The sequence below is a fragment of the Hypanus sabinus genome, chromosome 17 (genome assembly GCF_030144855.1).
Source record: "Hypanus sabinus isolate sHypSab1 chromosome 17, sHypSab1.hap1, whole genome shotgun sequence".
In the NCBI taxonomy this organism is placed as follows: Eukaryota; Metazoa; Chordata; class Chondrichthyes; order Myliobatiformes; family Dasyatidae; genus Hypanus; species Hypanus sabinus.
Window position 1 is genome coordinate 35,177,907 of NC_082722.1, and position 25,054 is coordinate 35,202,960.

Here is a 25,054-nt window from a genome sequence, read left to right on the forward strand (position 1 = left end):
ATATTAACTAAGAAATATTGCCTTTTCTCCTTTGTGGCTTTGCTAAAACATTGGAATGCAGTAGTTTACCATGAGAATATATTCACTGCATCAACTGTAGTGAACAAGAAGCAAGCTTATCAACATTTTCTTATGCCCAACTAAAAAAATTAACCTTGTGCCATTGGAGATGAAAAAGGTAAATGGGACTTGGATAGGGACGATAGGATTTACGATGAAGTGATTAGAGAAGATAGAGGACAAGTGTCTAGCCAGGAGAGCAGTGGAAAAGAAGAGGCTGATGACAAGGCATGCATGTGGGTTTTAGTGACAGATGGAATTAGAATTGGACAGGAAGCTTTGAAAGAGGACAGGACTGGAAGTCCACTGTGGGTAGCTTTAGGACTCTGAGCTACAGCTCTCTGGTTCAACATACAGGAAGTAAAGTGAAGATCGGTTGCAAGGGGCAGTCACTGAAAGCAACAGGTTCTGACAGGGAAGTGGAAAATTATGTTCACTCAAGGATGGATGTGAGATAGGCTGTCAGATAAAAGTAGAGCATTATGCATAGAGAAACTCTGAACTTAGATTCATAAGTAGTGAAGTTCTTTCCATCAAACCCACAGCAACTCTTTGGAGAGCACGTCAAATAATCCCTTGGCCCCACTTTTCCCTATAACTCCACAAATGCTTCCTTTTGCAATTTAACAGAATCTGCTTCAGTTAACTTTACACACATTCCATTCCTGATCACTACAAATTACTGTGTTAAAATAATACTCATCTCACCACTGTTTATTTGCCAATTACTTTCTAAGATTCAACAGTGTTGGGCTAAGGGACCCATATCTGTGCTGGATAACTCTATTACTTCATGAGTAATTCAGCAAAATGAAGGCAAGGAAGTGACAAAGCCTGATGAAAAAATCTTGGGAAACCTTCCCTCAAAACTATCTCTTTATAGTTGGTAGAGAAGAATACAACTAAGTAAAGCTCCTAAAACATCTGCCAAGAGTTTACAATGCATACCTGCCACTTCATTTTATCACCTCTTAAAAAGTAAAATCATGCGACATAGGTGACAGCTGGGCCTCACTTCCAGATGAGCTCAATGCCTTCTAAGCTCACTTTGACTATCAAAACATGGAGAATTCATCGCAAACTCCTGCACCTCCCAATGATCCTGTGATTTCAGTCGCTGAGGCTGATGTGCAAGCAGGCTTTAGGAAGGTGAACCCACAAAAAGCATCTGGCCCAGACAGGATACCTGGCCAAGCATAAAGACCTGGGCTGATTAACTGGCTGGAGTGTTCACTGAGATCTTTAACCTCTTGCTTAAGCAGACTGGAGTACCCACCTGTTTCAAGCATATTTCATTTACATCAGTGCCTAAGAACAATGTACCTCCAAGAGGACCACAACCTTGTCATAGGGTTTGGAGGCTTGTATACCTCAATGACCTGAAGAGCCATATTGGCTGGGGTCAGGGCCTAGTGCTTTGAATCTTGGTAGGACCACCCCTCCCGAACAGGTAAAAGGGTAGAGGCCAGATCAAGAGTGGTCCACTGATCCTCCCAGTTTTGGGGGTTCATCTCAGGGCTAACAACCCTGATTGGTGAAAAAAAAATTGTGACTGAAACAGCAATGAAGAATCCTTCGGTATCTGAGTGCGACAGTATTCCTGAGTCTCTACCTGGGATTTGCATGACTGACAGTAGTGAAAACCAAGTGGAAGCTACCGGCATGATGAAGGAAGCCCTGATCACCACAAAGGCCAAAGCCAAAGCTGTTTTTTGGAATGTACGAACAATGTACAACACGGGCAAGTTAGCACAAATAACTGAAGAAATGCACCAATACAAACCACATATACTGTGCATCAGGCATATACTCAGTCAGGCAAGATGGTCAGCATGATGATGGCATAGCCATCATTTTGAAGAAAGGCATTGAGAAGTGCTTGCTGAAGAGGAAACCAATCCAAAATAGGGTGCTGAGAGTCATTTTGAAAGGGAAACAAGTGAATATGACTGTGATCCAATGCTATGCTCCAATTAACTTAAGTGACACTGAAGAAAGGGACGTCTTCTACAAACAGCTGCAATTAGAGGTAAAGTTACACCATGCTATGACATAATCATCATTACGGGAGATCTGAACACCAAAGTGGGAAATAACAACTCACACTTCACTAGGGTCATGGGTACACATGGATATGGAACAATGAATAACAATGGTGAAAGTTTGGTAGAATTCTGGGCCATGACAATCTGGTCTTAGGAGGGTCTCTATTTCCACACCACATAATCCACAAACAGACATGATGCTCACCAAACTGACATGACAAGAACCAGATTGACCATTTAATTACCAATGGTACGCGGAAATGATCCTTGCAGGATGCAAAGGTGAAGAGAGGAAATGGTCACCACCTTGTTGCAACAGTGATGAAACTCGAGCACTGGGACCAGAACACATGCACAAAGACATTTTGATGTTGAAAAGCTCAAGGACACCAGTGTGAGATCTGCCTTTATCATTGAAACTAAGAGCAGATTCCATGCCTTGCAAGACCTCAATAAGGATGTGTCAACAGACAGGATCGACACAATGTGGGAACAGATTGCCTCAGTTTTCAAGGAGAGAAATGAGGCTTGACTAGGATACAGAGCTGGAAAGAAGAACAAAGAATGGAGAGTCTTAGAAGAAAGATGGAAAATTAAGAAGAAAGTGTTTGATGCAAAATCAACATGAATTAAGGTGAAACTTCAACTACCATATTCAGAAGCTAAGAAGGAAGTGAAGAGACTTGTAAGAAAGGATAAGATGGTCTACATGGAAGACCTTGCAGAGGAGGCTGAAGCAGCAGCCATTCGAGGCGATTGGGGAAATATATATATAAGATTTCAAAATTGGTATTCAGAAAGTTCCTGGCCAGATCCAGTGGTCCCATGAGAGATAAGAACAGTCAACTGAGAAAGAGCAAGAGGCATGATGGATGGAGTGTTTCAGAGAATTACAGAATAGAATATAACCAAATGAAGAACTTGACTTACAAGAAGCAGCAGAGGACCTCGAGATCAACATAGATCCACCCAAGAAAGAAGAGATTGTTGCTGCATTTAGTTATTAAAGAACAGACAAGCTCCAGGACATGACAACTTGAATACTGATCTGTTCAAAACTGAACCAAAAGTTGCAGCAGCCATCCTGCAACCCCTGTTTACTATAATCTAGGAAGGAGGACAAGTAACAAGAACTGGACAAAGGGAGTTATTGTGAGGATCCCCAAGAAAAGAGAGCTAAGTGATTGCAAGAACTGGTAGTCAGTGCCCAGCAAAATATTTGCCAAAGTCATTGTCCAATAGATACCAGATGGTGTCGATGACTATTTAAGGAAAGAAAAAGCTGGCTTCAGGAGAAACAGAGGCTGTGATGACTACATTTTCACACTGCATAACATCATACAACAGTGCACAGAGTGGCAGAGACAACTGTATGTGAATTTCATGGACTTTGAAAAGGCTTTTGATAGAATCCACAGGGAGAGCCTCTGGCAAATTCTCAGATCGTAGGGGTTCCCTTCCAAAATTGTCCAGCTTATCCAGGGTTTCTATGCTAACTTCACCTGTACAGTTGGGAACTGCAATTTGAACTTCAAAGTCAAGACAGGAGTCAAGTAAGGTTGTGTGATGTCAGTGATATTATTTAACCTGGTGATTGACTGGGTTATGAGGCAAACAATGAAAGATAAGCAGAGAGGCAATAGGTGGACTTCATTCTCTACTTTAGAAGACCTTGATTTTGTGGATGACTTATCACACATATACCAGCACATGCAAGAGAAAACTCAGCGCCTGAGTACCTTTCAAGGACAAATTGCACTCAGAGTCAGCCAGAGAAAGACTTAGTCCTAAACGTGGAGTCTCTTCCTCCTGTCAAGGCTTATGATGTTGACTTACCCAGCACTGTCAGATTCACCTACCTGTGCAGCATCATTTGGCTGGATGGTGGGGCCAAGGACGACATTCAGCATAGACTCAGCAAAGCTGGAAACATCTTTAGATCAATGAGTAACATATGGGGATCAAGCAAGTACAGTGTCCTCACCAAGGTGAAGCTGTACCAGAGCTGTGTTCTGTCCACACTCTTGTACAGGGTCAGAATCCTGGCGCACATCAGAGAATGGCCTTGCCAAGTTGTCATCATTCCACACAATGAGCCTCCAGACGATCCTCTGTATTTTCAGGCCAAGAAAGATTTCCAACCACGCCCTACTCTTTCACTGTCAGCAACAGGTCATGGCCACAATCATCATGAGGAATCATTGGAGATGGTTTGAGCACATGATGAGAAGTCAGGCCAACTCATCATTAAGATAGCACTGCATTGGACCCTGAACCACAATAGATAAGGTGGCCATGGAGAGACAGAGATGACAGACCTTCACTGCTGCCCTAAACAACAGTGGCAGAACAGGCAGTAACTAATGAAGAAGATTGTGATAACCTGCCTCAATGACTATTGTCCAGTAGCACTTACATCCATGGCAATGAATTGTTTTCAGAGGTTGGTGATGAGATATATCAACTCCTGCCAGAGAAGTGACTTGGATCTGCTCCAATTTTCCTACTGGAGCAACAGATCCACAGCAGATTCCATCTCATTGGCTGTTCATTCAACCCTGGAACATCTGTGTGCTTAGGCCCCTGCTCTATGTGCTTTACACGTATGATATAATGCTATATTTAAGTTTGCTGACAATACCACTGTCATAGGCCGAATCAATGGTGGTGACAAATTAGGATTTAGGAGGGAGATTGAAAATCTGGCTGAGTTGTGCCACAGCGTTTTGTGTCACTTTCAGCAAGACCTAGTGGTTGATATAGACTTTAGGAGGAGGTAAGCAGTAGTCCATGAGCCAGTCCTCATCAGAGGATCAGAGGTGAAGAGGGTCATAAACTTTAAATTCCTCAGTGTTATCATTTCAGAGGACCTGTCTTGGGCCCAGCGTGTATAAAGAAAGCACACCAGCATCTCTACTCCCTTAGAACTTCACGAAAATTTAGTACTTCATCTAAATCGTTGACAAACTTCTATAGGTATGTGTTGGAGAGTATATTGATTGGCTGTTTCACAGCCTGGAATGGAAACACCAATGCCCTTGAATGGAAAATCATGTAAAGTATTGGATACGGCCCATCATGGGTAAAGCTCTCCCACTATTGAGTACATCTACACAAAGCATTGTTGCAAGAAAGCAACATTGATTGTCAGTGGCCCCCACCATCCAGACCATGCTCTCTTCTCGCTGCTACTGTCAGGAACAAGGTACAGGAGTCTCATGACTCACAGCACTCACAGAACAGTTATTACCCCTCCACCATCAGGCTCTTTAACCAGAGGGGATAACTTCACTTGCCCCATCACTGAAATGTTCCCACAACTTATGGATTCACTTTCAAGGACTCTCGTCTCACATTCTTGATGTTTATTGTTTATTTATTTATTAATATTATTTCTTTCTTTTTGTATTTACACAGTTTATTGTCTACTCTACACTGGTTAAACACCCAAGGTGATGTGGTCTTTCATTAATTCTATTATGATTATTATTCTATTATGGATTTACCAAGTATGCCTGCAAGAAAGTGAATTGCAAGGTTGCACATGGTGACGTATATGTACTTTGATAATAATTTTATTTTTAACTTTGAATTCTGTTGCTGATTATTGTTTTTAGAAATGAACTTCAAGAAGATATTGGCATACTGGAGAGTGGCACACCTTTGGAATTGAAACTGAATGCAGAGACTTGAAATTGATATATTTTGAAATGAAAAATAAGGAGAGAGAAATCTAGTTGAAGTACACAATTTTAACAAGGACCAAAAGACAGTGCCCTGAGTGTTCCAGTATTTTTTTGTAGTGGGACAGATAAACAACCCAATGGACCAAGTGAACTTAAAGGAAGGTGGCAAAGTTGATGAAATTGATGAACACCAATACAATCATCACTGTAACACAGAGAGAATTGGAGAGCATTATCAGGGAAGGTTTGAAACATATTCCACGTAGCCAACGAAAAGGCATGCACAGCTAGGCCCATGCAGGTGGCCAAAGCAATACCTTGAGTTAGGAGAAAGTGGGTAAAGCTAAAAAAGAAATTATTGAGGACAGTCCCGTCAGTTGAAGAAGGGCGGTGGTGGAGGGGAACTGGTCGGGTCTGTTGTCAAGAAAGAAGCGGAGCACTTTAAGTCCTTCTTGATGGTGGATAAAAGTGTAAAGGAACTGGTGAAAATGAGGCGATCGGGGCAGTGAATTGAAAGTTGAGGAGATTGAGAATGTGTGACGTATGGCAGTTCTAGGTGGGAAGAAACTGAACCAACGGGGATAAAATGGAGTCAAGGCGTAGAGATATGAGTTCATTGGGGCAGAAGCAGGCAGAAACAGTTGGCCGACCCAGACAGCTAGGTTTGTGGATCTTGCGTAAGAGGTAGAGACGAGCAGTAAGGGGATAACTTCATTTGCCCCATCATTGAAATGTCTTCACAACCTATGGACTAACGTTCAAGGAATCTTCATCTCATGTTCTCCATATTTATTGCTTATTTATTTATTATTGTTGTTTCTTTCTGTATTTGCAGTTTGTTGTCTATTGCACACTGATTGAATGTCCATGTTGATGCAGTCTTTCATTGATTCTATTATGGTTATTATTCTATTCTGGATTTATTAAATATGCTCAGAAGAAAATGAATCTCAGGGTTGTATATGGAGACGTATATGTACTTTGATAATAAATTTATTTTGAACTTTGAAACAAAATAGGACCTTGCAACCCTTCTTGTAGGTTGTGCCTTCATTACTTTTTCCTGTCCTCATTGCAGTTCTTATACTGTATATTAAAAGGTTACAACATAAAAATGCTTCAAAATACTCTAAATTAATAATGGAGAATCTGAAAAAAAGCTGAGATAGAAAGAGTAGCATGAAGACTTGGAAAAAGTAATGTTTTTTTAAGTTTCCCATTCATTGTTCATGACTAGCACAGATGTAGAACTAAGTTCAGCTTAATTCCAAATGACTTCAATGTTCCCAAAATACAGTAGAAGGAAGAAGACAACAAGCTGTAAATATAGAAAGAGACAGAAAATCATTGAAAATCATGCCTTTATGAATATTTGATGAGAAAATGTTAGAGCTACTGCTGGTAAATTACTAGAAATTATATACATCATGTGACTCTGTCAGCAAAGGTTAGTACAAATGGGTTTGGACTTAGCTGAAATGACAGCAAGGATTACAAAGATTTGTCCTGTCTGCACTGCAATTAGACTTTCTGTGTTTTAAGGATGGAAGACATGTTATTAGGATTAAAGCAACACCAGTACTTCAGAAATAAAGCCATTTTGTTTACTGCAATACTATCAGGGTTTACTTTCAAAAACACAAATATTTCTTCTGCCTTAATCTGCATCTCAAAACCCAGCTGAAGATATGCTTCAGACCTTAAAAATGATTGGTGAGTGAGTGATTGGAATTGGCATGCTTGTGGAATCTGATCGCATGCAGCCTGTGAGCTGAAGTCCACTGAGACCCAATGCTCTTGCTACTCACACTTCTTCCACACTTATAGGCATGTGAAAAAAAGGAAATTTAACACATCAGGGAACCTGCCAACTTATCAGATCAACTAATCAATACCATTGACTAAAAGCACTGCAGCCAGTCTTAAGTAAAACACAAGATCCACAGAGCCTTTACCAACATATTAGCTCTATTCCACTGTTTTTGCTGCAGCCTTCTGTGGCATCTAACTTTCTTGGCCATTTCTTCCACTCAAGTGCCTTTTACTTCCCTCAATCAAAATAGTGCACCCTTGGTTGCAACATGTAGCCCAGGAAAAGTCAGAGCCTTAATCATAATCTCAAGGGTATCAGAAGCAGAGATTTAAATCATAGTACAGCCATCCAGCTGTACCTGTGCTGTCATTACCATAGTTCATGCCTGTGTAAATCCGTGCACTGCATTTGACTTTGCACAGACTTGGTGGGATACAAATGGGTTCTCCATGTACAACCTTCAATCAAAGAGATATGACTTACCTGCACGGAATTAACTTTCATGCTGTTTGACATTCATCTGACGGTTTTGGGGGTCAGACTGATGCATTAGGACTAAGAGAATTTAATGCTCTAAAAACACTATGACCCATTTCCTTTTTTTAAAAGTTAACTTTGTAACACAGTAATCAATACATTTCACCTTTAGTTTGCTATATGTAACATTGCAAATAAATAATAAACAAGAGCCAAGTCCGACCATGCCAGATGCAAGAACTCAATTTGTGTCAAAAATAAAATCATTTTTCTGTATGCAGGGAGAAGCCTTGCAAACTAAATCAGGAACATTTGAACAAATTGAGGCAGAACTGCTTTATGTTCAGTAGAAATTATAGGAATTTTTAAAACAAAAACATCAAATATTGGACAACTTGCATAAATCAGAACTGCTAAGTTTTTCTTGAGAACTGCATAAACACTGATAACAAAATGCTAATTTAATGCTTCATAGTACCTTGGTCTCCATGTTACAACAGATATGTCAGTAAAGTTATTGGGTTGGAAAGTTTGTTCATTTGAGATAGTAAAGGAATTTACAGTATGAAGGGTATTTAGATACTAAGGACGCCAATACCTAGATTAAATTACTAAGAGTATTTAAATACTTTTTTGTATAAAAGTTCATGTGTAGAACTAGCCCTAGAATTGCAAAATTAACCAACTGGAGCTAGAATCCAATACAATATTTTATTTAAATAAACTTAGTTCCTAAGTAAGTCATGTGTATAAGGATAAATCGAGATTTCCTTGTATTATAGTTGTGGCAATTGAGGGTGAATGCAACATACATTCTTCTGCAAGTTTGTGTCTAGTGAAGGCATGAGCTGCTCTTTAATAATGATGTTCAGAATTGTGGTCTACCTTACAAGCAATATCATCCTCAAATTGCTCTTGTATAAGCTTGCAATGACTCAAATACCCCAAGGCAAATTTGGCACCTTGCTGAATTGATTCATGATATTGTCAGTGCAGCTTATAACACTCTGACTGCTCAACAGCAAAAATTAGTACTGAGGAGTGGATAAGTAAAAAAAACCCCTCGGTTCTCAACAACTCTGAACTGAACTCAAATCTCCCCAGAATTTACTTCTCTCACAGTTTGCATAACTGATCGTTGAAAGCACATCTTAAGCATTTAATAGATGTTCAAAGTGTTCTTAATGCTGTGCATTATATAAAGGAATAAGTGAGTGATGGTTATGTACATAAGGATTGGAATTCTGTAGTCTATGGCTGACAACCTCCTTCATGCATCATGTCTGATCCTATAATCAGTCATGCCCACAGGGAAAGGGTACAGCTGCACCTTAAAGAACTTATTTTCTCATGAAAAATCATGTTTATGCAATAAGATTTGCCTACTTTCATAGTAATTTTGCCTTGCCTTTGTTCCATATCCAAACATTTCTCTTAAACTTTGGAAGTCTAGCTAACTAGAAGGAAAAATGAATGTAGAAATTACTTCTAGCTGAACAATGATTTTCAGCAGGTAACCTTTCCTTTTCCTTTGATTTTTCCAAGAAATAGAAAGATTTACATTTATATTACATCCAAATTATTAGAATGGATCTCAGTTAGCACAATTTGTGAGTAGTATCAATGAACAATGAGATCAAAGGGTCAAATTTTAGGCAGCTTACGGCTACAATTTTCTAACAGAGAACACTAACATTTCTGGTAAGGAAATTCAATGGAAGAATCATATGCTCTCTATTCATAGAAATGTGTTTCCATGATACAGAATATGTTAGACTGTGCATTTCCTGTCCCACAGTCTAGCCGTAACTGAAATCAACTATCAGAATGCTGGCCACTGCAGAAGTGTGAAGTTGCATCCTGATTATGCCATTTAAATAGCGAGATGAAAGTCACGCACAGAAGTGAAATAGTACAATGAAAACAACAGATCCAGTGAAGTTTATATTCTCTTTATGATTTGATCTCCATTGGCAGAAAGGATTTTCTTCTACACAAGGAGGTGATAGTTCTTTTCAATTTAGTCAGTTACCCTCTACCCCATTCCACAAATCTACTGACCATGAATGCTTTCAGGTCCCTGCTTTATTACAAAGGTTATAATTGTCGTCATTCCTGTTGGCTTCTGGTGAGGTTCAGCTCTGGTACCTGCAAATCAGGCCCAGGAAATAAGCATCTGAGACAGATCTCCAAGTACGTTGGTTTCTGAAATGGGTAGCAAGTAGAGCTGCTACCTCACTGTACTACAGACCTGAGTTTGATCCCAACTTCAACCATTGTCAAGAGTTTAAAAGTTCTCCCCATGACTGTGAGGGTATCTTCCAGCTGCTGCCACATCCCAAACATGTGAGGGTTGGTAGGCTGATCAGTGTGAGCAGGTGCATGGTAGAATTCGGGCCAGATTGATGGAAATGTGGGTAGAATAAAACTGAAATCTATTCTGGTGTAAATAGATTGCAGATTCAGTGGGTTGAAAAGGCTCGTTTTTTATGTACTTATTTATGTGATCAAATTTTCACCCTATTTAAAATCAGGGCTGTATATTCTTACATGCAAAAAGTAAATGCCCAAGTACCTTTGAGTAAGATCAGGGGTCTTGCATCCTCTGATTAATTGATATATGTACACAACGTTGACTCAAATTAGGAGTGAGTGTTGCACCATTTGTACAAAGCTGAGATCAATTTCCTTGTCAACTACTCTACATTTAATGTAGCAGGAAACAGCATTATTCTAGACCATTTAAAAATACATGTTGACTGTTTTAGACAAATCCATGCCAAATGGTGCTCAGAATTTGGAGTTCAGAGAAGACAGACCAAACCTCTTGATTATGATAAACATTAGTTCATCAGTAGCAGAAGAACACAATAATTTTATTCTGTTTGCTATTGGCAAGACACTTCCAAAACACAGCTTATTATGCTTAAATGTTGCCTGCCTGCTAACACATACATGGATTGTTTTGACATTGGAATCATGCAAACCAACTTTTACATGAGCGAGAAAGTAAATCAGCCATGATTGAATCGTTGGGTCTGATGGCCTAATTCTGCTGCTGTGTCTTATGGTGTTAAGATTCTGTCTTGTGAATGAGTCATGAATGCACTTGAATTGATATATATGCTGTTTCACAATGACTTTCTAATTTCACGTTTCCATAGGTTTGAGCATAGAGTATTGTTATTTTGATTTTCATCCTAGAGATTAGCATCCTAATAGATTTAAGCCTAGAAATTGGATTATGTAGCATCAGGATTATATATGCTGCTATCTAATTAAGTATCAATGAAAACCAACTTGTAATGGAAATTAGCTAAAGTCCATTTTTTTTTCCCTTCTAGATCTTCCTTGCAGATGACACATGGAGAAGCCAGGACAATATACGCATGTAAATGTTTATGTAATTTCCATCTATGCATCGCTGGATCAACCAATTGCTAGTTACTCTTACAGAAGCAGGTTTTTAAAAACATTTGTGAGAATTGCTTCAAGGCAAGTCCGAGATCAGTGCTGAGAACTACCTCAGATGAGTTCTCTTCAATTATTTACCAAATCTTCCAATCTTCAAGTTCCCAGTCTGCCACTCGCTGAACTTTTGTACTGCCAGTCTGACCAGATTTTCTCCTACCAGCCAACCACACTCTACTGTCAACACAAACTACTGACCCAATCCTGTTTACAACTATCCCTCAATCTCAATTGATTGCAGCTACTTACCCTTGCTAAAAATTTATACATCATTTTAGGGTCTAAAACATCAAGCTACTCCTTCCATCCATGTGGTCCCTAATTTTCCCACCCACTCCCAGGCTTCAACTTCTTTAAATATCTGGAATTGACCTTATACGATTTCCACTGGGCAATCCGCAATGAAAGGATGAATGGAGGAAATACCACGGAGTGTGTAAGGCCTATTTGACAGCATATTATGTGCTGAATCTTATGTATCACTGAGTTTCTCAACAGTGTGGAATTTTACTGGCCAATGTGAACTGTACTTTCAAAGTTGTCAGTCAATTTCTAGGCTTTACGACCTTGCAAAGGTGCATCTATGACAATATAAATTTCGCATTACTCACCAGGAAGCAGGGATGAGAGGGTCGATCTATCATAAGTGGCAAAAGAAATTAGATCCATTTTCTTTGCATTTTAGAAGAATGAGGGCTGACCTTATTGAAACTTATAAAATCCTAAGGGGCAATGACAGAATAGATATAGAAACATTTCTATCTGTGGGAGAATCAAGGGGATTTACTTAAACTTTAGGGACTGTCCTTTAAAACTGAGGTCAGCATGAACTTCTTGCATTCACTGAGATTCCTTGTCCCTGAGGATTGTGGAGATTACTTTATTGGAGAGGACAGAGGATTTATGGAGGATGTAGGTACACTTTTGAAAGATCAAGGAACTGATGACTATAGGGAACTAGCACAGGAGGATGGTCCTGGTAACCTATTCTTGCTCCTATTTTCTCACATTCGTGTTCAGTATTATGTATCCAGTAACTTAATACGCTCTTGTTCTTATACAACTACTTAGGTTTAAGTTAATACTGTCATTTATTGAGAACTGTTCTTGGAGTACTCTGCTTTACTGGAAGCCATAGCAGTAAAGTATGGAGCTCGATGTAACCTACTATCTAAAGTTTAGTGTAGTCGTGGGAAAGCAGGTGTTAGAACAAGAATCAGAAATAACCTGATCTGATATTTACTCAACTATACCACTTTTCAAGCAAATTCAGAGAGAGATTTCCGTTCAGCCTTAAATATAACAGATATACATGGTAACGTATGCTATCGTTTTGACATTCCAACAGTGATTCATCTTAATCAGCACCAAATTAAAACTTCAAATAACAAAATGAAATAGAGAAATCAACAGCAAGCAGGCAAAATAACTTTTAAAAGACTGTTGCACAGGTACATGGATAGGAACAGTTTAGAAATTTGTGGGTACAAACACTGGAAAATGGGTCTAGTTTGGATGGGCACCGTGGTCTGCATGGACCAGCGAAGCAAAAGGGCTTGTTTCCATGCTATTTGACTCTATAATTTATTTCATATTAGACTTCTGAAATTTTATTTTGAATTAAAGAAATGCAAATGTTTCAAAACTCTCTAGAGACTCGTGTGCATTTAATGTATTTTGCTCAGTTCAACTACTTAAATGGTTTTCAGTTTGAATGAATCCCAATAATTCTATAAAGTACAATTCATCAAAAATTTTCACTGATAAAATACATTTAGTGCAGAAGAAATATCTTATTGCATGCAGAAGAATGGATTTGGATGCTGAGCAGTTACAAATCTTCTAACTTTCAATGAGTATAAAGATCAAAAATGGTTCCAAAATAGAAATAATGATGCCAATTCTGATAAAATAATGACAGCAATACTTGCTCATTCAGAGTTAAAGAATTATTGCACATCAAAACCACTAGTCTTGAAATTCAATTGTGCAATACACTATTGTTGTATAAAATTGTTACATTATGGTGCACATAATGCTTACTGAAACATTTCTGAGCATACACGCAAAGAATGCTGAGCACGTAGTGGTGATGTACAATGTTGTCCAACATATATTTGATGCTAGTACTTTCACAGTGAGCCATCAAAATGCTCCATAGAAGTAGAGTGTGCCATACGTAAGCAGGCATTTCCAAACAAGAGGTAAGTAAGTCTGCTAAATTTCTACTTAAAGGGATAGTTCATTGCTTGCACCTCAGTTGTTAAGTGTGATACAGCAGAGATCCATACAGTAGCTCGGCTGTAACACACACAAGATTTTTGTTTCTTCCAGGATATCTGATCCTCTCCCCAACTGTCCTCCTCTGCTGCGATGATCTCCAAGTTGTTATTAAAGAAGTAGACATTTATAAGTTCACGTTTCTTCAACCACTTCACAGTAGGCCATCTCATAGTTACTGGCAGTGGTTGTAGTTCTGCACCAATAATTTAAGAGTTTTAACATTGTGTAGGTTCATTCGTGCTTTGTATGTGATTCCCAAAATTACATACAACAAATGTGAGCAATAAGGAAAAAGGAAATTATGAAATGCTCTATTTACCTACATAAAACCTCGTATAACTTGCGCCAATGAAAATCAGTTTCCAGCAATAGTAGAAAATGACTATCATGGATCAATGATAACATTTAACATTTAAATGAATATGATTTTCTTTTAAATTTTATTATTGAAGTTATTCGTATAAGGAAACAAACAGCAATAGAAATTATCCATCTCTTTATGGGCTTTGAGGTGTTAATTAAACGTATATTATATTATACCCTATAATTAAACTGATGCAGGATTTTAAGAATATGGAGATGGCTTCACTAAATTCCTGTTTAAATAAATATACTGACAGTGGGATTTAGTTTGGTGCCAAACGACCTAGTCATTATGCTTTTGTGTTTTGAGTAGCTCTGGTGGTCTGTGGGCATTCCATAATAATCCTTCTGTAATAAAACTGCTATATTTTTGACAGTCTTGATAAAAACAATCGCAGTGAGAGAAGGAAATGATTCATTCAGAGATCATTTTTCTCACACCGCCTTTTGCTTTTGAAATCCATTCTCCTGGCTTGGAGAACTAACATACAGAGCAAAGAAGTCAGCTGACTCATTGAAAATCAAGGCACATTGACAGTCATGGAGGCAGACCTTTGTTCAATGTTCATGTCTGTGTATAATGACAGAAGGCTCAAAATGCTGCCTTCTACTAAAGAGCAAGTACATGAACCAGCACGGTTAATCAATAAGTTAATGGAATGAATCGATAGCAAAGATTTTTAGGAGATCTTAATTAAAGAAACACTTGCAGAAACAAATGATGTATTCAATCTATTGATGGCATCAGGGTGAGGGGTTAAACAGGAACAAAACCATCAATGTTATTTTGCTGGCAAACATTTTGCTAAGCAGCCAAAATAGCTCATAGGCCTCAAAACCTGCCCATTAATCAGTCCCCCGTCAATTTCCACGTGAACAGTACAGGCAAATTAGTCCATACTAAAAAATTTTAATTACTGAACAGCAGGGTAAAATGTGATGATGAAAAATAGATGCAAGAGTCTGCATCCGGCTTTTTTTTTTATTTCAGTAGAAGAAGTGAGTCCCTTGAACAGGAATAGCTCAGCTGACAGAGTCTCTTTCCAACTGAGAAGTGTATAACTAGAATAATTAAAGAACACCTAAATTGATGGATCCCATTAATGCAGAAGAATTCTCCTGTGGATGGTCTGCACAAACATGTTAAGTCAATATTTTTGATTCCCCTTGATGGTTCTGCACCAGGCACTAGTTTAAAGAGACATCAATCTGTGATGTCAGCATTTATCTAATGAACCTTCAAAAATCAATGTTCAAAATTGCCTGCTACATGTATGCGCACAATTTGTTCATTCTCAGTGGGCTAACAGCATAAAACTAAAACATCAGAATAGTAATAATCACCAGCTCTAGTGACCACAACTGACTTTCAAGTTAGCCATGGGGAAATTATGTATAGAACCCAATTCCAGGATTCATTCTCACACCCAGTATGTTTCTTGGTGCATCTTTCAGTATTTCTATAGTGAAAAGGAGTCATTAGTAAATTATTCAGCAGTCATACAGACCACTAAGACAAATGCATCACAGGTGGTTAAGAAGACCTGTGAGAGCTAAATGAGGAGAAACATACAACTGTAAATTATGTTTCTAATACAATGGGAAGCAGTATTTGAAAAGCTCCTTTCTAGGAATAATTAATCTGACTAAAAATGCTGTATCTTTTCTATATCTATGATGCTCTGATAAGAATTCACTGTCAATGCATTGCCTGCATGTAAAAAGTATGAGAGATTGATGGAGACTGTGATGTGCCAGCACACTGTTCAAAGGCTGGTGGCTTTTCTTTCCCCTTTCAGCTAACACACAGCACATATGGCCATATAACCGTGGACTAATTAATCTCCACCATAAAAAATTCCAGCTTTATTACTTTAGAATTTGGTAATAAGTAATGATAATTTACAACTGTGTTTTGCATCATGTCGCAACAGTCAGCTCAAATTAGTTTACATTTCTTTCGCCAGGTTTTTTTAAATGCATCACTACCTCCCACACAGTGGCAGTATTTTTCTTGGCTGGTTAATATTGCTTGAGGCTTTTATATATGTACATAATACAACACCTTTGGAGATCGGGCCAACAATGTATAAGCACATAAAAATCAAGCAGTTACCGCAGAAATTGGATCTTTTTGAGATTCAACCAACACTGGATAAATAAACATAATAAAAAGAAATAAGTGTTTAATTTACTTTTCTTGGCTCTTTCTCAGCAATGGAATGCCTCACATGAATCTTCTAATTTTGCTTTCACAAGTTTTGCTCATGTCGAAAAACTAGTACTCTGCTATAAGTACAAAAGAATTATTTTGCCCTTCCAAAAGTTATTTAATCTGATAAAAATATAAAGGAAAGGCAAGCTAACTATTGAATTAATTGCTGCTTTAGGAATATTCCAATCCTTTATGAGCACACACATTGCCTTATGTGCTGTGTTCGACAGTTGTTTTTTGTTAGATCTGTACCCAAATATGTTTTGCTGCAAATGAACATTTGATTTGCTCAAATACTTGTATCTATATTTGTTGATGGGTTTACATATAGATGGATTTATATAGTAATTTAAGAAGCCAAAGACAGATCCAGTTTAGAGCAATTTTAATATTCTGCGTTGCCTTCTTCCAGCATTAACATGAAAACCAGAATGGCTTAAGTTTGCTCACATTCTCAGGCAAGGGGGAGTATTCCTGCCATGGTCAATATTTTTTAAGTCTAGTTAAGAAACATGAAATTTCAGTCCAAACTCATTTATGGGAATTTCTGACAGAATTTCAATTATCTTGCAATTTTGCTTCAATAGATACATACTCTTAGTCACTATTTTAACGAGGATAAAAATCCTAACAGAGTAAAATTTGTTGTTGAAAAATCTAGGCATATTTATATTTTAAATACATTCATTGAATAAAGGACATATTTTGAGGTGGGGGAGAAAGGATTATAGTGACTGATTTTGATGGGCTCTTGCACAGCAGGGCAAGGAACGAAAGTGGATAATAACATTAGTGAAACCTTAAGTGCTGCTCACTTTACCCAATCATACCCAAAACAAATCAATGGGCTCTGAGAGACTGTGGATTTAGAGTACAACACCATTCCCATTACAGCTGCTGTCTGAAGAGCGGGCCTTACTTTCTGAACTCAGCAGAGCTGTTCAGTCGGACACAGTGCCCCCTGGAACTGCAGGAAGAGAATCAATTGATAGGATGAGTCACCTGACATGATTAGTCATTACTGATGGAAATCTCCACACTGTAAACCTCTCCTCTCTCCTCCAGCTCTGTCCCCAACCCCCTCCCCTTTTCATACATTCATCCCTGCAGCATCTTCATGCTTTTAACTGAGCCTCTAATAGTTTCTGTCAGTACAGGTGACTGGGTACCACTCTGGATGGTCCCCAGCCATTTACACATTCAGTTATCTGTCTTCATGGATTTGTCCTGGACGTCAAGACTGTGATGTACAATGTTTATTGTCAGGGTGACAAAACAATCTCTCGCATGCCACAGATGATTCTCCATCCACAGACTGGGTACCCACAGAGCCACAATGACACTTTCTATCTGTACACCAGTGTGTGTTGTTAGGTGTTATTCATCCCCTGGTAATCATGCCTGATTCGCAGAAGGGATTTAACCCTGGTTTCCTGGTGCTGAGAAAACAAAACTGAAGAGCAATTTAAAAAAAAAACATCTGCCACTGGTGTCAAGTGGTGGAATATCAGGACTTTTCTGAGCTTCACTGGCCTCCGAAGCTGACACGGTTTGATGGGAAGTTTAATGTAATAGGCTGTGAATGCCAAAAGGCCTGTTGTCAGCAATGAAGTCTGAAAGTTAGCAGAATTAATATTATAGTACAATGGAACTGCCCTCAAGGGACAGGACTGCCAAGGCAGGACGGAAAAAATGGCTTTAGCAGACATCGCAGTATGACATTCTGTCAACGCTGCTAAACAGAAATAAAAAAAAAATCATTGAAATCACTGCATGCCTTTTATGTGGCCTTTTTATCTAATATAAAGTAATGACATTGACGCTAGCAGCCCCACCTTGGCTGGGACAAGACCCACAAGGGAAAAGCACTCCATTTTGCATCGTTAAATGCAATAAGAATGAATGCAACCCAGAGTCTGTTTAGCAAAGAGTGATGCCTGGTTTGTCGCACATCAAAGGCCAATAAATCTCAATGCTTCAACAACAGATGAAAATGGTTATCTCATCATTGCAGCACTGAAGTGAAATTTTCTCTGTGCTGGAGTATTTTTATGCATGATTTATGTCGGGGGTAGGGAATTACTTAACAAAGTGGCAGATAATGATAAATAGAAACCATAGAAGAATCGAAGCAAGGGAAAGGGACTTCACAACTACAGAGAGTAGAATATAAAGCAGCGCAGGGCGTCAGCCTAATGGGGCGCTTATTTAACACTAAAAATTACCCAGAGTGCAATGCCCACCCAAGCCCTGCGCTCATTAGTGCTCGTAATTAACTTTATGACTGTCAATGTGAGCACCACCAAAGCTGACAGATAGATGATAATGATGAGGGTAATAATAAATCTGAAAAGGAACAATTGACACACAGATCAGAATGATGCTGGCAATGAAGAAATGTTGACATCAAATCTAATTAAGGCTGAAACAGCAAGTACTGCACAATCTAGAGTAATGTAATGTTATTACTAGTGATGTGCCCCATTGAAACAGCAGATCAACACAGCGTATGATTTAGTATTTACAGTTTGGTGTCATATTTAGTAAGGACAATATCAGAGGGAAAATGATGGGATCCATGACCTTTTCAAGTCAAAAATTCTAATGATAAATATATGCTTAGAAGGCATACTAGATTAGGCCCAAAGAGTTTCAAAAACAGGTTATGTATAATACATTTATCAATAGTTTTCTCAAGAATGTCACTAGAGGGAAAATAGCAAGCCAGGAAGAGACTTTTCTGTGAATTATGCAGCATTAATTGTCAATCCTTACTTGAGTTGAGCTAAAATTGCCCCATTTTCATACTGAAATAGCATAACGCTATTGTGGGAAAGCAATGGCTTCTTAATGCAGTGTAGATGAGTCTAATATTTGGATCATTTTTCACTCTGTTACAATGTGGAGAGTATTTCCTGCTTACAGCTGTCTTGACCTTGGGCAATCTTATGACCTAAATTTGCACTTGCTCTGAGCAAATATCTGCAAAGCACAATTTCTCATATTTTTGGTATGCATAAAAAAGTGAAATATCTTTTATCATCTGAACTGTCAAGCTGAGGTTATAAAAAATAATATTAGTTTATCCTCTACCAATTTTGGTTCATTCAGTAAGCAAGGCACCCAGATCTGCTAGGCAGAAAATATTCTAAAATCAAAACCATTTGTCTTGTGTGCAGTTTGAATCACAAATAAACTAGACAACACAGCTCATTGTGGATAGTGTGGCAACAGTGAAGATTGTATTGTGCTCTGCAGTTTTTTTCAGCAAAACATTCATGCAATCTATTTGTTTTCATATTTTGATAATCCCCCATTATGTTAAACAAATCTAAATCTTCTTTCTAATTTATACTGAAATTTTCTTCAAGCCGAAGGAACTGAATTTCCATTATTATTTATAAACATTAAACTATCAAAACAGCCTCACACATATGTAAATATATACGGACTGCCTCCATTAAATATAACATACTGTGTGCTACAAGGCAAGTTTGTTACAATTCAAGTGTCAAACTGAATGCAACACATTTCTGAGTTATAGCTAAATAATTAAAGAAGATAAATTCAGTCTGTTAAATGGATAGAAGCACTTCAATTCCAGCAGATAAATTTCCAGTTGTCTCTGAAGCAACATTCCCACTAATTTTTTATAGCCAACCATTGCTGTAAGCAGGAAATTTTTACATGGCCTGAAAACTGTTCACTCCACAAGCTCTAGCAATGTGGCAACAAAAGCTATGTGCATGGGAGCATTTCAGTTACTGCACCGCAGTGCACCTGCATAGCTTAAAGGGAACACTGATCAGAAGTTGTATTGCAACCTCCCAAATGCCTCCCGTCATAATGATAACCTATCCTTTTTGTTCCTCTTGACCATTTGTTTTCAACATCTGATATTTTCTACTTAATTTCAGATGTGTAGATTTTTTTAATGAAGTTTTTTTAAATAGAAAAGAAAAGCATTACTGAGGTAGGCCTGTTAAATATATGGACAACAAAAGCTTTACCCCTTGAAACAGAAATCAACTTAAATTCCAGATTCCAGTCATTAGTGCCAAAATCGTTCTGTGACCAATAAGGAGGAGAGACCATTCTGCACTGTGAATACTGAGATTTGTCATTTTAATATAAACTGTACTATAATTGAATGTGACTGCAAAACCAATCAATTTGTTTTGTTGCCTGTTTAACAGAAAGTACATGCAGGGGAAATGCCATTTTCCCACATGCATAGTGCAGAAGACCTATAGAAACACATCCATTTAAATCTGTCTTTAAGAATATCAAATCGGATTTAAAGGATCTCCATGATCCAGACATCCTCCATTCAGCTGACAGAACTCTCTATCAATATCATGTCCCCAGGAGCAATCTGTTCTTTATCATTGCATCCATACAGTAAAGACAAGTTCCAAAGTGAGTATTCCACATTGACTGAAAAGCCATTCACTTTTAAACCATTACCAGCGTCTTGAAACCAAACGATGCTCACATATGTTTGGCACTTTTGCCCATAATATACAAAAAATACCGTGGTTGTCGACTTAACAGGGCCTTCTATCTCAGAGAGAACCATAAAATTGGTTTCTTCTCCTGATTATCGGAAGGTATTACTACCTGCAGTTTGGCACGAGGAAAATCAATTTAAGGAAAGGACTTCCAAGTGATTTCTGCCTGCAACAAGCTATGCAGCAATCTGGTAACACAAAACTACTTGGAAATCAGCACTAGATGCTTGATGAAAGAGAACATCTACTTTCAAATTTCTCTTTTCAAAAATAAGTTATGTTGGAATTTATTTGTTGCCTTGGGATTTCCTTCCAGCTAGAAGATTCTAAAGTTCACTTCATTTACACTGCAGATACTTCATAAGTTCCAGCATGAGTCAGGCCCATTGCCAAGTTAACACATACATTAGCATTTGCACTGTTAAAGCATGCTGAAAATGTGGCTGGGCAAACGATAGGGTCAACCTCCATATTGTTTAAAGCTGTTATTGAATTACTGGAGCTTCACTCACCAGCAATGCTTTCCCTTAACTTAATACTTGTGAAAGCATTGTGCACACTAGCTGTGACTGGCTTCACATGGCTTGGTATTTTACATAGTCCATTAAAGCTACTCAGATTAACACTTCATCAGATGTTGTAAACTCCTTCTTGACCTCAATGTTCTGCACAAACAATTTATCCTTTAATATCAGGGACCACTTGCACTGTGGGCAGAAGGAGCAGAAAGCATGCAGAGCTGTACAAGCTGCTGAAAGAGGAAGGGCAGGAGGCTAAAGGGCCTTCAAGAGGAAAGCTTGAAGCTGCAGCTTCAGAGAATGAGCATGTTGCCAGCAGCTACTAAGTTCATCAATATAATAATCTTCTTGTGTTAAACTCAATACAAGCTTCAGCTGTCCATTGTTAAATACACCTTTCCATCAGGCTGATCAGTAGAGGGCAAGAGGCAGAATAAAGAGGATACAACATGGCATCTGATAGTTTCCTCAATGTACAGGGCTTCACAGGCTGCATGCCTGCCATTCTGTATGTAACATATGTTAAATACAAGAAGTAAAATAATAAAAGGGATTCTACTCTATAAACAAAGCTTTGCAAGATGTCAAATAATAGCAGCAAGAGGACATGAGCTGCAAGTCAACCAGGATGTGTCACCTATTTTTAATCCGCAATTCAAGAATACAGACAACTTTATATAATGAATGGAACTCGGTCACAAGAGATGTGATAGAGCAGAGCATGTATGCACCAAACAATGGGCTGTCCTTCTCATGACCAGTGAGACAACATAATCATCATTTCCCATCCTTAGGCCTTGGTTTTGCAAATACCATAGCCCAAGATTCAAGAATCAATTGAAGGTCAACTCTTAGTCAAATGGCTTGGCCTTGCATAGCACATCTGTACGTTGCCAGAAATATCGCAGGCATCCATCATAGTTGCCCTGTGAGGACAGTTTGAGTAAACTACTATATGTTCTGTGGAGGTTAGAAGAATGAGATGCGATATCACTAAAACAGAAAATTCTTATGGGTCTGTCAACATTTACATTACAGGAATTAGGAACTATATATTTGTGCTGGAAGTTGGCACTGAGATTAAATATCGGGCATGATCTAACTAAAAGTTGGAGCAGGTGCAAGCAGCTGAATAGGTTTCTGCTTCTGTTTCTTAAGATCTGAATAAGGTTCATGGCTGTGCTAAATAAAAGCCAACATTTTCACCACATGAATAACAAGCAACAAGTGGGAGATTAATCACCTCTCCCTGATTCCCCTACTCTCTATTTGCTCAGCTGAATGCTCAAGTACTCAAGTAGTTCAACACCATCCAAACCCAAAGAGTATGGCACTTATCTACCAGATACAATGTACAATGCTGCTGCTGCAAGATCCTAGAATCATCTATCAAGCAGCATTATGTGAGTGGCTTCACCACCATCTTCTCAAGAGAAATTAAGGATGAGCAATAAATACTGGTCACACAAAGTGAAGCTCACAACTCATGAATGAATTTAAAATGGGGGCTGCTTTTCAGTAATACTAACTACTGATTAAAGGCCATCAATCTGAAATGTTAATTCCGTTTCTCTCTACAGATGCTGCCTGACCAGCTGAGCATTATCAGAACCAGAATCAGGTTTATTATCTTTGACATATGTCACAAAATTTGTTGTTTAACAGCAAGGCAAAAAATTACTATAAGGTGCAAAAATAAATAAATATTGCAAATGACAAATAGCAAAGTAGTGTTCATGGACTATTTGTAAAGCTTTAGGCAGCACTGATGCCCTGCTGAGCAGCATAGACAACAGCAATGTGGTTGGTATGGAACACAATTGTATTAATCAGAAAATGGACTGCTTCCTGCAGGAGAAGGTGCAGGATAATCCTGCACCGCAATCCCAACTCATTCAGTCCATCGAGTCTATGTATACCAGCTCTCTGCAACCATAACTTAGTAGACTCCTCCAAGTTGCCATGCACAATTTTGCAATCCAAATATTTATCCAATTCTTTGAAAATCAGAATCTACCTCATTGCTTTCCCTTGAGAACCACACCATAATTACAAGGGTTCTGTCCTGCAGTGAAACTTTTTAGCTAACATGAGAAAAACGTATCATATGAAGTGGTAGGTGTTTAATGATGATTGTATCATGAATATTTAGACTGGCATCATCCTCAATGACTGTGGATCGTGATAATCCAGTCACATCTTTCAATTGGTGCCACTGATTTGCTGTAAACACTACATTGTTGCTTGCAGAACAAGATCTTACTGTGTGGGTTGCTTGTTGTCTGTTGTGGTGATTGCCTTAGGTGCAGAATGTTGAGCTACAAAATTAAATGAATTCCTCAATTCACTGTCTAATGATTAGTGGCATTTCCCAGACCTGGCTGTCAGTATATGTGTTAGCAGGTTATCTGATGTTGGATGCTAGTTAAAATGACGTCAACAGGATAAAATTATTGGAGCAGGCGATGGATCCTCTAAAGTTTACTATTGTAAAGTAAATCTGGTAATACAAGTCCAGTGGTTTGTAGACAGTATAAACAGCTAAACATAGATGCGTAGGAGAAACTGTTGTATTGGTGTGTGTGTGTGTGTGTGTGTGTGTGGGTGTGTAGGTATATATATATATATATATACACCTAGCAAATTCAAAATGAGCCATTAAAGCCAAATTGAGTTTGACAAGTCTTTCTATCAAAGGACATTTTTTTTTGGACACAGATGATAAGGGCTATTACAAATATAGGTTTTTGTTGCTATTCTGGTAGCTGAATTAGTCTTAAAGGTATGATTAGTTAGAAAATGCAACATGATCATTTTTAAAATATGGATCCATATCTGGACCATTATTTTTCCTCAAATATTTGCATAATTTTGGCTGAGCACATGAAAAGTGATTAAGTTTCATTCTTGTATATCTGTCTCTGTATCCTTTACTAAGTCCACACCATTCCCTTCTTATGAAATTTATAACAATTAATTCAATTATTGAATTTAATTTATTGCAAATTCTGCATAACATTGTGCTGGCTGGTTCTGACAACTTCTTCAAGGTGTGATTTTTCTTTCAAGATGAGCAGTGTAAAATACTTTAAAAACATTCTTCTTCAATCTGCATTTTGATTTCACATCCTACATTAGTAAATTTATATTTTGCTACTTCTTGATGTAAGTTTCCAGAAGTGTTTGTGTTTATGTTTATCCTGGTGTTGACCAACTATCAAAATCTTATTGATTTTTATGTAATATTCTACTGGGAGTGAAGTGATTATTTAAAACCTTCTTATCCTCATTGCAATCTGTGTCATATCCTGTATTGGGTAGCATGTGGGATAAATGATACAAATGATCTTCCTCATAAACAAAAGCATTGTTCTCTTTTGCATAAATTGGTATCAAAATTTGTAATGATATTTTCAGGCAATCTCGTACTTCTTGAGAGAACTGAAGTAGGATCTTGTTGAATGCAATATCTGCAACAATCATGAAGCTCTATTATTTAGACACTTGCCCCAGGAAGCTGAGTGGTGTATGGTTGGTATCAACATGATGGCTACCTCAAAACTGTTGCTATTTACTTATTCTAGACTTTTACAGACATGGCTAAAGACAAGC

At 38.2% G+C, this 25,054-nt stretch overlaps 1 protein-coding gene across 3 annotated transcripts in view; it reads right to left on the reverse strand.

Moving 5' to 3' along the window:
• The window catches only part of fto (FTO alpha-ketoglutarate dependent dioxygenase), a 342,469-nt gene that overhangs the window by 80,398 nt on the left and 237,017 nt on the right, over window positions 1-25,054 (reverse strand). The window lies entirely within an intron of this gene.